The sequence below is a fragment of the Petaurus breviceps genome, unplaced genomic scaffold, assembly GCF_028583685.1.
Source record: "Petaurus breviceps papuanus isolate PSGF00001 unplaced genomic scaffold, PetGlider_PUasm1.0 78, whole genome shotgun sequence".
Classification (NCBI taxonomy): Eukaryota; Metazoa; Chordata; class Mammalia; order Diprotodontia; family Petauridae; genus Petaurus; species Petaurus breviceps.
Window position 1 is genome coordinate 6,029,444 of NW_027186502.1, and position 14,783 is coordinate 6,044,226.

The 14,783-nt window shown below is 38.3% G+C and overlaps 1 pseudogene; it reads left to right on the forward strand.

The window, feature by feature from the left end:
- The first annotated feature begins 12,765 nt into the window (after window positions 1–12,765).
- Window positions 12,766–14,492, forward strand: LOC138175581 (ankyrin repeat and SOCS box protein 8-like; annotated as a pseudogene).
- Window positions 14,493–14,783: the final 291 nt, after the last annotated feature.

Sequence of the window (14,783 nt, forward strand, 5' to 3'; positions counted from 1 at the left end):
AAGCCATCACCAGTTGTCTTGACTCTATCCTGTCACTGGACTGTGATGACTCTAGAGGAGAGAGTGAGGTCTAACACTCTGTGCAACTCTGCCTCACTTAAATTAAATTTACACATGAATTAAAAGATATCACCCATCCCATTTAACATTTTTACCTATATCAATGCCCTGTGGTGACAGGCAAGTGATGAAGCAGCAGTGGGAATTGTAGTCACAACCCTGCACACAGGTGGCCCAGGCTATAGGGTCATCTTCTCACTAGAAGTAGCAGTGGGATTTGGCAGCCTCCTAGTATCTGAGTGGCCTTTTAAGGACTGCACTGCTCCCCTCCTGATATGAGGAATGGGCTAGAAAAGGTGTTTGCTTACCTAAACCTCACGTGATTACCATGGCAGGTGGGGAATACACACACACACACACACACACACACACACACACACACACTCATAGACAACACAAAATCCAGCAGACCTGAAAGATGAACAGCTCTTGTGGTAAGAGAACTCAGCAGCTATCGCATCCAAATAGCAGCTCTGAGTGAAACAAGGCTGGCAAATGATGGCCAGCTTACTGAAGGTGGAGCTGTTTACACATTTTTCTGGAGTGGCCACAGTGAAGGGGAGTACAATGAAGCTGGTATTGATTTTGCAGTCAACACTAATCTAGTCAACAAGCTTGTATGCCTACCAAAAGGAGTGAATGGCAGGTTCATGACAACGTGATCACCACTTGAAGGAAAATGTCATGCCACCCTCATCAGTGCCTATGCTCCCAACATGATGAACTCATGAAGTCAAAAAAAAATACTATGAAGACCTTAAGACCCTTATCATCAATATGCAAAAAGAGAACAATTAAATTTTGGGTGACTTTAATGCTAGAGCAGGTTTAGAATACCAAACATGGCAGGGAGTCCTAAGGAGGAATGGAGTTGGAAACAGCAATAGCAATTGTCACTTACTACTAAAGACTTGTACATCTTATGACCTCATCACCAACACTGTCTTCCATTTACCTAAAAGCAATAAAACTTTTTGGATGCACTCTCAAAATAAACATTGGCATTTAACAGGCTGTATGATTGTTAGGAGAAGAGACAGACAGGATGTGAGTGATGAAGGCAATGTGTGAGGCAGTGTACTGGATTGATCATAGACTTATGCACTCCAAATTAAATATCTGTATTCAAAAAAAGTGGTGGCCCCAAGGCAAAATAACTACCAGAAGAATTAATATCAACAGATTAGAACTCTTCTCTAAGCAAGAACAGTTTGTTGCTAACTTGGAGGGAAAGTTGAGCCAACACAGTTAGCAACAGTGGAACAGAAAAGGGGTGGGCAGCTTTCAGAATTTGGTATATAGCACTGCATTTGCTCATCTGGGTCAAAACACTTCCAACCATCAAGACTTGTTTGATGAAAATGAAATGGAATTTCAGAATCTGTTCAATGAAAAAGAAGAACTCTACCAAGTTTACCAGCAGGATAATTCATCCATCTCTAAGTAGACAGCATTTAATTCCATCAAAAGTAAAGTACAAGCAGTTTAGACAGATGCAGGATTCCTAGCTTAGTAAGAAAGCATACGAAATTTAGTTTTATGCTGATATTAACAATCCAAAGCACTTTTATGATGCCAAGAAAGGTATTTATGGGTCAAAGACCCCTAGTGCATCTCAGCTACTTAGTGCTGACAAAGCTGCATTGATTAGTGATGAGGACATGATCATACAGAGATGGGTTGAACACTTCCATAATGTTCTCAACAGACCATCATCAATCAATGCTGAAGCCACTGATCATTTACCTCAGGTTGAAGTCAATCACTCCCTAGCTAAAGTTCCAACTGAAGAAGTTTTGAATACCATCAGGTGCCTTTCATGTGGCAAAGCACCTGGTGCTGATTCTATTCCAATTGAGGTTTATAAGGTCCACTGCTAATACAAAAGCTGACTGAAATTTTCTGGGTTATCTGGCAAGAGGAGGTTATTCCCCAGGAGTTCAAGGACACCTCTATTGTCCATCTCTATAAAGGTAAAGAAAATAGATTGTCCTGTGACAATCACTTTCTTAAGTCATTGCAGGCAAGATTCTTGCCAGTCTTCCTTAAGAGGTTGATCCTTTACCTGGAAGAGGGTCACCTACCTGAGAGCCAGTGTGGCTTCAGAAAAGGCTAAGGAAAAGTCAATAATGGTGTTTGCTGCCTGACAGCTCCAGGAGAAATGCCAGGAGCAGAACAGAGGTTTGTACATGATGTTTACAGAGCTGACCAAGGCCTCTGATACTGTCAGTCATGAAGGCTTATGGAAAATAATGTCAAAAGTTGGTTGCCTGGACAAGTTCATCACATTTTATGTCAATTTTATAACAGCATGCTTAACTGGGTTCTGGATAATGACAATGTTCTCATCCTTTCCCAGTCAGCAGTGAAGTGAAACAAGGGTGTGTATTTACTCCCATGCTTTTTTAGCATGATGTTTTCAGTCATGCTGTCAAATACCTTTAATGAAGACAGAGCCTCAACGTCAGCTACCACAATGATGGCAAATTCTTCAACTTGAAAAAGCTACAGGTCAAGACCAAAGTGGAGAGAGGGTTGTTGCATGAATTTCTCTTTGCAGATGACTGTGCACTCAATACAGCCTCTGAAGCTGAAATGCAAAAAAGTATAGATCAATTCTCTGCTGTTTGTGCTAACTTTGACCTAACAACACCAAGAAAACACAGGTGCTCCATCAGCCACCACCACACCATCCATACATGGAACCATAGATTACAGCAAAAGGATAAGTTTTGAATGCTCTGTTTAAGGTGACTTACCTTGGTAGCATACTTTCTAGGGATGTACATATTAATAACAAGATTGACACACACATTGTCAGAGCTAGCTCAGTGTTTGGGAGGCTCTGAAGGAAAGAGGTTTTAGACTTACTACTAAAATGAAGGTCTACAGAGCCATTGTGCTGACCTCATTGTTGTATGTCTGTGAAATCTGGACAATATACCAGTGCCATGCCAGGAAAATGAATTACTTCCATTTGAAGATTAATTCTTAAGATCACTGGACAGGATAAGATACAGGACACTGAAGTCCTTTCTCAAACTAAACTTCTAAGCATTCACTCTACTGCAGAGGGTGCAACCCTGATGGGCTAGCCACATTGTTCAAATGATAAACATACACTTGTCTAAATAACTATTTTATGGAGAATTCACACTGGGCAAGCACTCACGTGGTGGTCAGAAGAAGTGATCGAAGGATACTTTCAAGATCTCTAAAGTACTTTGGAATTGATTGTGTGACATGGGAGACACTGGCACAGGACCACTCAGGATGGTGTTCCCTCATCAAAGAAGGTACCATGCTCTATGAGCAAAATAGAATATTGATGCAAAAAATTTAAATAAAATATTAGCCAAAAGGTTTTAGGAATTTATCATGAGGATAATACACTATGACCAGGTGGGATTTATACCAGGAATAGAGGACTGGTAGAATATTCAGGAAACTATCAGCATAATTGACCATATTAGCAACAAAATTAACAGAAATCATGATTACTACTAAACAGATACAGATACTAAACAGATACAGAAAAAGCTTTTGACTAAATCTAGTACCCATTCCTATTTCAACCAATATACTCTCTAGCATAGGAATAAATGGAGTTTTCCTTAAAATGATGAGCAGTATGTATCTAAAACAATCACCAAGCATTATATGTAATGGGCATAAGCTAGAAGCATTCCCGATAAGATCAGGGGTTAAACAAGGATGCCCACTATCACCACTATTACATAATCTTGTACTAGAAATGTTAGTTTTAGCAATAAGAGGAAAATGTCATTATTGGAATTAAAAGAGACAATGAGGGGAAAAAAATTACTCTTTGCAGATGATGTGATACAATAATTAGAGAATCCTAGAGAATGAACTAAAAAATTACTTGAAACAATTAACAACTTAAGCAAAATTGCAGGATATAAAATATAGCCATAATTATAATCATAAAATAATAAAAATCATCAGCATTTCTATATATTACCAACAAAGTACAGCAGCAAGAGCTAGAAAGAGAAATTCCATTTAACGTAACTGTAGACAATTTAAAATGTTTGGGAGTCTACCTGTCTAGACAAATGTAGGAACTACATGAACACAATTACCAAACACTTTTCATTCAAATAAAGTCAAATCTAAACAACTGGAAAAATATCAATTGCTCACCGGTAGGCCAAGCTAATCTAATAAAAATGACAATTTTACCTAAACTGATTTACTTATTCAGTGCCATTAACAATCAAACTACACCAAAAATTATTTTATAGAGAGCTAGAAAAAATAATAATAAAATTCATCTTGAAGAACAAAATGTCGAGAATATCAGGGAACTAATGAGAGAAGAAAAGAAAGTGACCTAACCATACCTGATCTAAAACTGTATTATAAAGTGGCAATCATCAAAATTATTAGAAGGGACTAATAAATAGAGTGATAGGGGCATAGCTAAGATGGTGGTGTAAAGGCAGAGATTCCCCTGAGCTCTCCCCCCAAACCCCTGCAAATACTTTTTAAAAATGACTCTAAACAAATTCTAGAGCAACAGAAACTACAAAAAGATGAGGGGAAACAAATTTTCCAGTCTAAGACAATTTGGAAGGTCAGCAGAAAAGTTCTGCTGCATCAGGGTGAGAAAGAAGCACAATTCAGCATAGCATGTACCAGCACAGCCCCAGCCCCAGGAAACCAGAACAGGCTTTGGGAGCAACTGAGTTGGAAGAGGCAATGGCAGAGAATGCTTCTGGAGCTATCAGTCCACAATGGACAACTGGTCAGACGAAGATCATAGGGGTCTTTTTGCTAGCACTGAGACGGGATTCTTCTGCTTTCCTATACTCAGATCCAGGTCACGTGTCACATGGTGGGTGACAGTCAAAGGGTGTAGAGGAGTACTAGCACCCCAGGCCACAGTGGAGGGGGGATCTTCCTCAGAGTTCCAGGACAGAAAAGAGTACTTATAGTCACTCATAGACCAGAGAACAGGTCAGGACAGTAGTACACTTCTTCTTAGATTATACCACCTTGGAAGAACTAAAAGTATCTCTGAAAACAGCTGCGCAAACCCCCTGAAAACTGGAATGGTGCACCCTCCACCCAGAAGGCAGAGTACTACATTAACAAACAGTTAAAAGTCAAATAATAGGCTGGGGAAAAGAGCAAACAGAAAAAAAACCTCAGATTATAGAAAGATACTATGGTGACAAGGAAAATCAAAACGCATCCTCAGAAGAAGATTAAAAAGGTCAAAGTTCCTATATTCAAAGCATCCAAAAAAATATGAATGGGTTGCAGGCCATGGAAGAGCTCAAAAGGGATTTTGAAAATCAAGTAAGAAAAGAGAGGGAAAATTGGGAAAAGAAATGAGAGTGATGCAAGAAAATTATGAGAAAAGAGTCAACAGCTTGGTAAAGGAGACACAAAAAAATACTGAAGAAAATAACACCTTAAAAAACAGACCAGACCAAATAGTAAAAGAAGTCCAAAAAGGCAATGAGGAGAAGAATTAGAGAAATGAAAAAGGAGGTACAAACACTCACTGAAGAAAATAATTCCTTAAAAATTAGAAAGGAGCAAATGGACACTAATGACATTATGAAAAATCAAGATCAAACAAAATCAAATGAATGAAAAAATAGAAGCCAATGTGAAATGTGCAGGGCAATGAGACATTTATCTCACTGTAAAAACAACTGAACTGGAAAACAGATCTAGGAGAGAGAATTTAAAAATTACTGGAGCATCTGAAAGCCATGATAAAAAATAAAGAGCTTAGACATCATCTTCCAAGAAATTACCAAAGAAACCTTCCCAGATATTCTAGAATCAAAGGGTTAAACAGAAATTGAGAGAATCCACTAATCACCTCCTGAACACAACCCCAAAATGAATACTTCCAGGAATATTACAGCCAAATTCCAGAGTCTCCATGTCAAAAAGAAAATATTGCAAGTATCTAGAGGAAACCAGTTGAAATACAGTGCAACCACAGTCAGGATAATACAAGATTTAGCAGCTTCTATATTAAAGAATCAGAGAGCTTGGAATATGATATTCTGGAGGGTAAAGGAGCCAGGATTACAACTAAGAATCACCTACCCAACAAAACAAGTATAATACTTCAGAGGAAAAATGGATATTCAATGAGATGGAGGTCTTTGAAGTTTTCTTGATGAAAAGACCAGGGCTGAACAGAAAATATGACTTTCAAATATAAGACTAAAGAGAAACATAAAAAGGGAAACATGAAAGGGAAATAATAAGGGACATAATAAGGTTAAATTGTTTACATTCTTACATGGGAAAAATGATATTTGTAACTCAAAATACTTTTCTCATTATTAGGGTAGTTAGAAGGAATATATATATATAGACAGAGGACACAAATGTGTGTTGAATATGAAGGGATGATACCTAAAAAATAAAAATAAGGGGTGAGAGAAGAATGTACTGGGAGAAAGAGAAAGGGAAAAGTAGAATGGGATAAACTTTCTCACATAAAAGAGGCAAGAAAAAGCTTTTACAATGGAGGGAAACTGCAGGGGAGGTGAGGGATAATGAGTGAACCTTACTTTCATAAGAATTGGCTCAAAGAGAGAGTAACATAGGCATGAAATTGAGTATAAAAATCCATCTTACCATATAGAAAAGTTGGAGGGGAAGGTGATAAGAAAAGGTGGGGGAGGTGTGGATAAAAGGGAGGGCAGATTGGGGGAGGGGGTAGTCTGCAGCAAAACACTTTTGAGGAGGAACAGGGTGAAAGGAGAGAGAGGGAATAGCATAAATGGGGATTAATAGAAGAGAAGGAAATACAATTAGCAAAATTAACTGTGAAAAACATTTTTTAAACAAGTTTCTTCGATTAAGGCTTAATTTCTCAAATATATGTAGAGAACTGAGTCAAATTTACAAAAAATAAGAGCCATTCCACAAGTGATAAACGATCAAAAGATAGGATCAATTTTCAGATGAAGTAATCAAAGCTATCTACTGCCATATGAAAGAATACTTTAATTCAGTATTGATTAGATAGATATAAATTAAAACAATTCTGATGTACTACCTCATATCTATTAGATTGACTAACAGGACACAAAAGATGAAAGACAAATGTTAGAGGGGATGTGGGAAAAATGAGACATTAATACACTGTTGGTGGAGCTGTGAACAGATTCAACCATTCTGTACAGTAATTTGGAACTATGCCCAAAGGGCTATAAAACCACGCATACTCTTAATGACCTAGCAATACTACTACTAGGTCTGTATTCCAAAAGAGATTAAAAAAAAATGGAAAAGGACTTATATGTACAAAACATATTTATAGCAGCTTTTTCTTTTCCTGGGGGAAAAGAATTAGAAACTGAGGGTATGCGTATCAACTGAGAAATGGTTGAACAAACTGCTGTATATGGTCATGATGGAATACTAGATGAGCAGTATGTTCTCAGAAAAACCTAGAAAAATTTGTATGTGATGATGCAAAATGAAATGTACTGTGTACAAAGTAACAGGCAATATTATAAGATGATCAGCTGTGATTGATTTAGCTATTCTCAGCAATACAATGAGCCAAGACAACTCTGAAGGACTTATGATGAAAAATGCTATTCATATCCAGAGAAAGAACTGATTATGTCTGAACTGAGATTGAAGCATAGTTTTTTTAACTTTATTTTTCTTGAATTATTTTTTTAATCTATGTTTTCTTTCACATCATAACTATTATGGACATACTTTGCATGACTTACACATAACCTATATCAAATTGTTACCCTTCTCAGTGCAGGTGGGGGTTAGGAAAGGAGAAAGGGAGAGAATTTGGACCTTAAAGTTTTAAAAACATATGTTTAAAACTGTTTTTATATATAACTGCAGGAAAAAAAATACTAAATCAAATAAAAAAACACATGGTTGACTTCAAAGAAGAGATATAAGAAGATTCCTACATCATTTGTTCAGAGAAATCCACAGCTTTATGTGTGTATGTGTTAGTAAACACACACAGATACATATGTATAAATATATATGTACATAAATATTATATATACACATGTATATGTTTATATGTGTATATATGCATATATATTCACATATATTGTACATATTTTCAGAATTGTTCAATGATTTTATCTTTTTTATTTTTTGTTTTGTTTTATTTTTACAAAATATTGTTATATGGGATATTTCTATGGGAAGACAGTGGGAGTGGTAATGGAAGGAATTTTGATATGTCAAAATAAAAAAATAATGCTAACATTATTTTTAAAAAGAATATGAACTGAGTGTGCTCCCCAAGTTGTTACTGCTCTCCACTTGTGAAATCACTTTGCAGCAATTCATTTGTACTTTTTTTGTTTACTTACCTGTGCATGTGTTCTGCCTTCTGTAGGCGGCAAGTAGTAACAGTGAATTTCTTTAATTACTGATTTCCTTATGTAATGACAAGCAAAATAGGATTTTTTGCTGTTTTTCTAAACTGGGTTTTAGCTAATCAAATGCCTTTAAGCCTCACCTTTGATGGTCTCAAGAGTCTTTGATTGGAAACAGTATACACTGTATTGCCTGCAATAGACCTAAGGGAATTTAAAAATCTCCCTTGGCCCTTGATAGGTCGAATGTCATCACATGAGAGCCCATGGTAGGAGGAGCTCGAAAAAAGGGTATAACAGGAAGGATCAGATAAGAACATGAACAAAGCTGGGAGCAGGCAGAACTGAGAGAGAGAAAATGTTTGTGATGTTGGTGCTCTGTCTGTTGATCTGTGTTACTTTCTCAGACAGAAGTCCTGTCTGTTGTAATGTTTTGATTCCTCAGACAGAAGCCCTGTCTGTTGGTCTGTGTTGGTTTCTCTTACAGAAAGTGAATTGAGATGATAGTGCTGGTAATGTGTGTAAATACTATTGTAGCCCTGTTAAGCTTTGTTTTCCTAGGAACAGAAACTTTGAAGACCTTGGAGTGGAGCAGTCCCTGTAAGCTGAGATATGGAAAGGGAGTGGAGTTGCCTACATGTGAATTCAGGCAAGAGTTGGAAGAGGTCAGAACGTAGAGGAGGAGCTGTGGGGTTTAGAAGCCAGCCTCTAGTCAAGATGAAAAAGAATTTTACATTAGATACTCTATATTGAATGATGAGATTTGTAACTTACTGTGACTTAGGAGTGGATGGTGTTTATATTTTCTGCTACCCCTTAAAGATGACTATAAGATATACTGAATGATATGTTTCATTTAAGACTATGTGGCCACCTTAGTAATAAGTTGTTATATTATGTTTTTGTGAGTGTTATGCTTTAGTTTATTGCTAAATATAGAGTTCATTATACTATGTGATTAGACCCTTAAAGTCATTCAAAGCAGCAGTCCTTGGGAGAGCTGCTCATGATTAGCTTTACACCTTAATATCCTCAACTGCCTCAGAGAGGGAATGCTGCCTGATGTAGTGGTCTACAAATCACTAGTATCACCTACTATTAGCAGATTTTTATTACACATCATAGAGTCCTTTTGGTAAAATTTCTGAGGAAACATCTCCAAAATATGTATGTTTACTTGGTTATAAATTAAATTCATGTACAAACTTTCTGATAGTAATAGCCAATAAGCATATATTTGTAGTACTTTAAGATTATTAAAATTCTTTGCATATGTTATTTCATTTTATTTTCACAATAATTCCTGTAATTCCAGGTTCTATTATTATACCTTTTACAGATGAAGAAACTGTGTAGACTTAAATGACTTGCCCAGGGTCACAGAGCTAGTAAATCTGAGGCAAGATTTGAACTCAGGTATTTGTTACTTCAAATTTAGTATTCTAGCCACTATATCACCTAGCTGAATCATAAATGATAATGTAATATAATCAGATATACATTTTACAAAAACTTTTTTTTCACCTGAAAGAATGAGATTTTTGGATAGTAGAGACACTTGAGACTTGGAAGAGAACTGGATTTGTGGGGAGAGATTATGTATGAACATCACAACCCATTCATGCCTGATTATCCATTGTTTTTGCTCTTTGCACCCAAAATGAAAAGGGAAAAGCAGGACTTTAACTCATCAGTCACTGTCCTAAACCCTGAGTCATCTCTCTGAGGGGAATCTGCTTTATCCAAGACATGATTTGGAGAAAAGACTAAGAAATTCTGGGATATGAGACGATCTGCCTAATCTTACCTGTGCAACAGTTACTATGGGTACCTGGGTAGATTACTTTCTAACTGTTCTAAAAACCTGTTTTGGGGTTTTTTTTTTTAAGATAGAATACTAGAAACTTGTATAGAGGGTTTCCTTTTTCACAGGATTGTACATGAGTTGAAGACTAAATGTAGATATGTTTGTACTGTATACAAGCTTCATGTTCAGTTATTGTGGGAAAGGTGGGATCTGATCCATCTTTTTACCCTTTGTTCAGATGAAAAAATACCTCTTGTGGTCAGATCAAGATTTCTTCTTTAATAACCAATGATACAGTGTGATAGATTGCCAGCTTTGAAATTATTTAAAGGAGTTTAATTTCTGCCTCTGAAACACACTGAATGTGTGATCCTGGGAAATTTCTTTAAACTTTTAATGCCCTAAGCAATTTCCTATGTAGGCCATAAGTTGTAGAGTACGAACCGACCCGGTAGAGGTGGTTTCCTTAGTGGCTGATCCTAAGACCAAAACAAAACAATCTTATACTTCAAGATGCTTACAGTAGATAGACACAACATATACCCCTAAAGAGCACAAATATATAGCAATTTCAGAAGGAAGATAATACTAGGGTGATCATGAAAAACACCGTATAGGAAGTGGCACTTTAATCAAATCCTGAAGGAATCTAGAGACTCTAAGAGGCAGACATAAAGTATTGTCTGGAACGTATTGCCTTTTCATATGGACTTCGGGGATGTGGAAGTAGAATTGACTAGTCTGGCCAACTGATTATCTATTTGAGTTGATGGAGCGCAGAGTCAAGAATGATTCCAAAGTTTATAAGCTAGGTTACTAGAAGAATGGTGTTACACTCAACAGAAAGAAGCAGGGCTATCCTATCTAGCCCCAGAATCACAGAACTTGAACATTGGAAATGAACTGAGCAAGCATCTAGTACAGCCCATTCACTAAAGAAATCCCCAACACAACATTTCCATTAAGTGGTCAACCAGTCTCTGAAGAAATATTAGCCAGAAGGAAGAATCCAACATCTTCCCAAGCAGCCCCTTCCACTTTGTGGCAGCTTTAAGTGTTAGGGATTCTTTATTGACGTTGCACCTAAATTTGTATCTTAAACAACATTTAGGAAAATACAAAGCATTTCCTAGGGCATAAGGCAAATAGTTTCACTGAAAATAATTCACACCACTAGAAAGAGTACTTAGACAGGAAGAGTAGAGGAAAGCTCTGAAGAAGGGTCAAGGGTCTGACCAAGCTCTATGACCAAGGGTCATTGAGCCTTAGTTTCTATATTTATTTAGTAGCTTTTGAGAAGAGGAATCCTAGCCTCCCAACCTTATTAATACAAATGAGAGATAGGTATAAGATGATCAGATGAGATAATATTTGTAAAAAGTGCTTAACACAGCAGTTGCCACATGGTAGGCATTATAATAAATATGTAATCACTTTCCACTTCCTTAATTCAGACATAACTTGAATTGGTGATTAGTATTCTCTATTAACTATAAGAATTAATCTTTCCTGCTAATTCTAGGATGTTAATGGAGCCTTTTAGTAAAGAACTCACCTCAAAATTTTTATTAATTTTTGATATTGTGATCTTGACATATTTAGAAGCCTCTGGAAGTTTTTTTTTAATTTTGCCCCAAGAGTTTGAATAATTTTTAATTCCATCTTAGTTTCAGAAAGTTTAAAAAGTCACTGATCACAACACAAACGTGCACACACACGAACATACACACCAGTTTTCTTGGAAGAGGAGAAAGACAGGTTCGTACATATGGGGAGAAAAAAGCAACACTCACCTTGGCAAATGGCAAGGATCCTTCTTCCCACCTTCAGCATTGGGCCATCTCCAGATGTAAAGCGACCTGGTGCTGTTAGGGCCTGGGTGTTTTATTTTCTCATGGGCTTATCAGGCCAATCACATGTATGCTCTCCATTCCTCTTATTTTTTCTGTGTCACTAGCCCTTACTGTAATCAATGCTGAGACAATCTAGAGAGCAACAATTGAGAGACAGATTCTTATCTGTTAGAACTCGAAGTGACTGAATCGGAATTTAATATCTTAAAACCACGTAGTTTTTTTTTTTTTTAGAAACATTAGCATACATGAGTTCACATTAGTCAGCAAAAGTAAGAAAAAAAGAGGTATGCTGAAAAATAAAAGAATTGGAGGTATCCTAACAAATTCCACCATCTGAAAGATGCAACCTATTTGGCATAGGAAAATAAAGTTGACAATCACGTTCTTTAAAATTGTTTAAAAAAAAAAAAAGGAAATACATTGCTTAGAGACATTAATTGCGAGAGGAGAGGTGGTAGGAAGGGGCCCGCGACCCCCAGAGTGTGTGCAGGCGCCCTCTGCCTCCTGGAGACGGACATGCGTGAAGACCCGTTTCCTTTGCTCTGCCCTCGGACTGTCCTAAGAGGAACGACTTGAAGCTGACAGCTTCTGCCTCCGGGTCACCCTTTGGTAGCGGCTTTATCTTGCCATTTGATTTTGGTGTTTCATTTTTAGCCTGTGACCATAGCCCTTAATGAGTTCTAATATGTTGTATATTGTGCAGTAAAGTCAGAACAAGTACTGACCCAATGAGCGCTTAATTCGAACAATCGCTGCCATACGTTCATTTCCCCATGATAACGTACAGGATCCGATCAGAGGGGGGAGCTGATGGGAATTGTACCCAGGGGGCACTGTGCCCGCCGGAGGTCCGAAGCGGACTGTGTAGTTACTCCCGGAAGGAGGAGCTGAGGGACATGCTCTAGATGGCCACAGCCCACGGCTGTCTGTTACACAGCTGAGAGAGATGAAACTGGTGTGGAAGTCCTGTTGGAACAGGGCGCAAACCGCAATGCGCTAAATGGCCACAGTTACCCTGCTGCACTGGACAGCCTTTAAGAATAATGCTGAGAGTTAAAGGGGCCCTCCTGGAAAGTGGTGCCTCTGTCGAAGCCTTGGATTACAACATGACACACCACTTAGCTGGGCAGCCATGAAGGGAAACCTCCAGGTGATGAGGTATGGGCTCTGGGAGCCCCCTCCAGCTCTCCTTGAGTCCTTGAGGTACAGGCTCTTGAACTCTAATTAAATCACCCCATTTGATAAGGCATTTGCATGAGGCAATAAGCCTTACATTATGGCTGAGCCCAAGCCTCTGTTACCAGACTTCCCAATCAAAGTGTCGATCTACCCTTCAACTGGCCTAGCCCACTCATAAAAATGAAGAGGTTACCCACTAAGACGGTTAGGGTTGCTCTGGAGACCCCAAAATACTAACGGGGCCTGCCTAATTCGACTCAAGACTTCTCAGCCAAAGAAAAGTAAAGTTTATTAAAAGTTAGCTTGTATTGGACACAGAGTAAGCCTGTGCTAGGTCATTCTATGGTGCTCTCACAAACATGAAGACAGGATGGGGTCTTATATACTGAAGGCTGTGGGAGGAATCTAAGGGTGGTCTAGAGGAGGAGTTTGGGGAGGGTCTTCAGGAGGAGTTAATGAGGTCAATGAGTAATTAAGGGTGGGAAGTCCCTAGAAGCCACCTGGAGACCACAAACAATGGTGGGCTAGGCCAGCTCAAGTGTGGATCTATAGGGTGGGAAGTCTAGTGAGTCTAGTAACAGAGGGTGGAAAGTCTAGTAACAGACTTGTCACATGCAAATGCCTCAAATGAAATGATTTAGAGTTTAAGAGAGGTCCCCAGAGCCTGTACCTCAAGGACTCAAGGAGAGTGCATACCTCATCACAGAGTGTTAGCACACTTCTTGACTGTGGTCAGGGTCACCAGCTTAAAGGACAAGACACCTATGTCCAGACTGGTGGCTCTGTTGGTTACGGGACTTGGAACAGAAAATGAAGATTCTTGCTTCAAGCTCCTCCTCAGAGCAGTCAGACACTTTGAATTACAGAAAAATGGTGAGGTAACCAAAGACCAGCGACTTTGTGAAAAACTGACTATGCTGTGCTCTGCCCCAGGAACCCTAAAAACACTTTCTCAATATGCTGCAGTTTGACACAGCCTGGGACTCCAGTGTCTGCCAGATGCAGCAAAGGGCCAGCCATTGCCAGCATCTTTGGAGGAATACCTGTTACTTGTAGAGTAACTGAGGAAAAGCTTGGGCCCTCACACAGCAGTTCCACACAACGGTTGCCCTGCAAACTTAGCTCTCCTGTTCTGTCATGGATAAATGGGATACAGATGTTCATGTTTGGTGCATAGATTTAAAAGCAACATAGCACAACAATAATACCCTTGCTGCCTCCTCTCTGAACCAAACAAAATTCCCATGCTTTTTTGTTTGCAGAAAGTGTGTGTATTGTTTACTCAGCTTTTGATATTTGCACCTTCTAAAAGAAAAGGTGTCCATATTCTCATTTAGGAGACTTACAGCTGGAGCCAGCTGCACAGCTGAATTTCTTTAGGAAAATTAAATATATTTAAATAGTGTATGATCTCCCTGCAGAGACATTTGGTTACTAACCCTTTAGGAGCTTTTTAATTGGTCATTGGAGATATTCAGGGAAAAAAACAGAACAGATAACTGGGTTCACAGT